General features: G+C 35.4%; 2 long non-coding RNA genes across 2 annotated transcripts in view; one reads left to right on the forward strand and one right to left on the reverse strand.

Moving 5' to 3' along the window:
• LOC148720018 (uncharacterized) overlaps positions 1-1,011 on the forward strand; it is a 1,897-nt gene extending 886 nt beyond the window's left edge. The window contains exons 2-4 of the long non-coding RNA XR_015993548.1: positions 1-82; positions 344-441; positions 879-1,011. The exon at positions 1-82 is cut by the window's left edge and continues 16 nt beyond it. This is a non-coding gene — a long non-coding RNA (uncharacterized LOC148720018). The remainder of the gene's footprint in view (positions 83-343; positions 442-878) is intronic.
• On the reverse strand, positions 888-2,765 carry LOC148720019 (uncharacterized). Its single transcript, XR_015993549.1, has 4 exons — positions 2,683-2,765; positions 1,899-2,449; positions 1,657-1,731; positions 888-997 (listed from the first exon to the last, which is right to left on the reverse strand). It is a non-coding gene; the product is annotated as an uncharacterized LOC148720019 (long non-coding RNA).
• Positions 2,766-3,668: the final 903 nt, after the last annotated feature.

The raw sequence follows: 3,668 nt of genomic DNA on the forward strand, positions 1-3,668 counted from the left end.
ATCTGATCAAGTGGCGAGGTTGGGGGTCCGAACACAACACGTGGGAGTCAGAATCCCACATTTTGGATCACGCTCTTTTACGGTAAGTCCTGCTTTAGACGCCAAAAGTATTAGACACGTTCCCTTTAGTTTTTATTTCCGCTCGTATTTTTTAAATAAAAAGCAAAATTCTAACGAAATTCTGCCGATTCCTTGTAGACCACCTGGCGCTACCGTTGATTATTTCATGCGCAAGCATTTAAAGAAAGTAAATGTTTTTATTCGGAGGAGATTTTCTCATGTACCAAACTTTCTTCCACCGGATTAGCTTCTCGCTGTTAAATGTATCCCATTTTTTGTCCAGCTATTTCAGAAATCCATCTCCTCCAGAGGACGTGCTTTTGCTGAGAACCTCGAGAGATTGAAAAATACCATCGAGAGTGCACTTTGCAGCCCCAAAAGGTATGGTTTTTCAGTCGTTTTGGTCGTAAATAGGGTATTGATTTTGGTCATTTTGGTCAGTAATAGGGTACGGTTTTTGCACTTTGGCTTTGAAATAATTATGTTTTTTTAAAAAGCTTCTTTTTCATGTTATCGATAAGACCATCAAATATAGTCCTTCACAAATAATGTTTAGATCAACTGCCCTAAACAGGGTATTGAATATCAGGTAAGGTCATAAATAGGGTGGGAAAATTCACAGAGTTTGGTCATAAATAGGGTAAGGGTTTTGGGGAGTGGGGTGCACACCCCCACCTAATTTTTCCAGGCCTCAGGTAGAGTTACCATCTTGCCATGCCATTATATCGGAAATGATGTCCACCCTTTTTTCTTTAAAGGAGGTTTGCCTAATTTAATTTGAAAAATAGCAACTAGTTCTTTTTTTGCAATTTCTTGAGGTCCTCAGGGTAACTTTCACTGATCTGATGACAGCTGTTGTTTGCAATTGAAGTAGATGTCCAGGAATTTCAACATGAGGGCAGCAGTGATTCCTATGCAGAAAGAGCTTGTGATGCTTCTGCAATAAAAATTTTAACAGCATTCTTAGCCACTAGACTCTCTCCCTGTGCCAAATAGGAGATCTCCCTCTTTTGGTAACTTCTATGTTTATGGGCACATCCCTCATGCTCCAAAACCTCTATCCTTTTTTCTACCAGCAAAATCTAGCTACAGCTATCCCACTGAGTACATTTTCTTTGAAAGTATTTTTGCATGTTGTCATTTTTCTTCTCCACACCTGCAAAATGACAGCGAAAAAAAGAAGACAGATTGAAAAATATTGATTACCAGTGGATTAAAAGTGTGGCACTTATATTGTACATGTTAATGAAACTTGTAATCCTTGAATACAGGTATTTTTGCATGGTGTATGCAGTAGAGATATAGCTATACTATGATATGCATACCCTCGCCATTAAATGACTTGACAGGTCCCATTTCTTGCAGTAAACCAGGAAGGTGGCATAACATAATGTGTATGAAAGGTGTTATGGGATTTGCTTTGGCTTATTCAGGCCCTCCAACTTCAAACTGCAAAGCAGAAGAGCCCATTCTTTTACCTACAGTAAATATAATAAATATATATAACTACATAGAAATAAATATTTCAGTGAGAATGTATAATTGCTGCTGACACTGCAAGTAGTCTTCTAAATATATTGACGGCCATATTATTACCTAGCTTGGGAAATCCTGGCCATCTTTCTCAGACGGACTCCAACTTCCAAATATGTCCTAAAGTTTTTTGAAGTCCTGTACATAATAAACAGATGCATGATATTTCAAAATAATAAAATAAACAAATAACTTAATAAAAAAACCAGGTAACAAGTTGAAATTCATGCAAAATTTAGAAGCAAATCAACTCAAAACAGTATAATTGTACTTAATTTTCACAATTTGGTCAGCTGTTCACAAACCTCAGGAGGTAGAAAGGAGGAGAATTTAGAGGGGAGGCTTGTTAACAGTTTCTTCTGTTCATTTCCCATAAGAGATGTCCAGTCTAAATTTCCTTGTTTGGCTGTCCAAATTCACAGGGATACACTACACACTCTAACAGCTTCAAGGAATGTTTTCAGATGTATTCCCCTCTGGTCTTTGCTTGATTTCTTGAAATCATCTTTCTAAGTAGCAACAAAATCTATTCTTTATGTTCATAATAAATGAACAAGAAATTAAAGCAGACTGCTGTTGTTCAAATTTGCTTTAATTTACACTGTAGACTTTACACTACAGGCAAATCTTTTTTATCTTTATTTCATTTACCTCATTCCAGTTAATAACTTCATAGATAATACCCTTCTCTAGAATATCTGTAATCTGCAGAAATATGTGGAGCTCATCAATCATGACCCTTTCAATCGGTATGTCAAAAAGAGGCTGTGCATGGCATCTGGGATCCTTATACCATCCAGGGTTTAAATTGCATTTCAATTTCAAGAAAAAAGTCAAAGGCTTGGTGAAGTCATTCCTGTAAAATATTAAATATTAATGAGTGTTGCAGTTGTTGAGGCCCATATGGTAATTGTGTAAATGGCTACATCCAGTGATTGAGAATTTATTGTGTAAGTAAGTATTTACTGACAAAATTGTATTTAGTTTTTGTTATGTATATCATCTTTTTAAGTAAATTAGGTATTGTTACTGAAAAGCCCCACCAGGGAAGTGTCAATAAAGTGATTGTATTTGACTCACAGATGTTACCTTTCTTCATTGCTACATGTACACCAAACACATGAATGTTTTCATGCGGCAGCCTTCATACCCATACAGATTAGAAGAAACTGGAGGGAAAAAAAAAAGATATATGGAACAGTAAATAATTAATTTTTACTGAGAATGCCTTAAATTGAACTTGAACAACTTACATTGCAATATTAATAACATTAATTTCATTTAGACAATTTTTTACCTTTTTTCTATGCTTGAATTAATGATGAAGTGATTGATAATTTATAATGAAAAGTGAACCATAATTATAATATCTGGCTTTTTAAGAGGGTACAGATAAAAAAAAGCATAAACCACATACATGTATGTGCTCCTCTCAAAAAAAGGTGGTTAGAAAATAGTTACGTCTGGATTTGTTAACCTTGTATTCACCACAAAGATAGAGCTGGATTTTCAGTTGCTTTCCATCAGCTCTAGGACTTTATCTTTTGAGAGGGAGTTAACTTCTTCAAAGATATTTTGGAGGCTGGTTCTTAAAGTATCATAGTCCTCCTTACACTTAATCACTGAGATTGTATGACTTCCTGGACAGATTAAAGGTAAACAAGAATTATTTTGTTAAAAATGGCATTCTCTTCATAAAAGATATATGCTGCCAAATTTGCACATAAATATATTACCTTAACTAGACACGACAGCCTGGCCATCATCCAACAGTGAGAATGAAAAAACAACAAGGCCACTGTTGTGGGTTAAAGCAGCCCCATCCCCACTGAGCTTGACCCTGTGAAAGAACATTAAACTAGTCTTTAAGTAACATCTTCCTCGGATTAAAAGTGGAAAATATGAAATGAATTTTTTAATGGAAATAAAATCAAAAGATATGGTAATATTGAAAGTACCTTGAAGACTTTATCCTCGGGAGCTTCAATGTTATTGGCTTCAATCGATTTCGATCGATTTCTTTTATTTCTGTATTTATCATGAGTTAGGTAACGATTTCTTTGGGGTGTTGCATG

This window comes from Stylophora pistillata, chromosome 11 (assembly GCF_964205215.1).
Source record: "Stylophora pistillata chromosome 11, jaStyPist1.2, whole genome shotgun sequence".
NCBI classification, from domain to species: Eukaryota; Metazoa; Cnidaria; class Anthozoa; order Scleractinia; family Pocilloporidae; genus Stylophora; species Stylophora pistillata.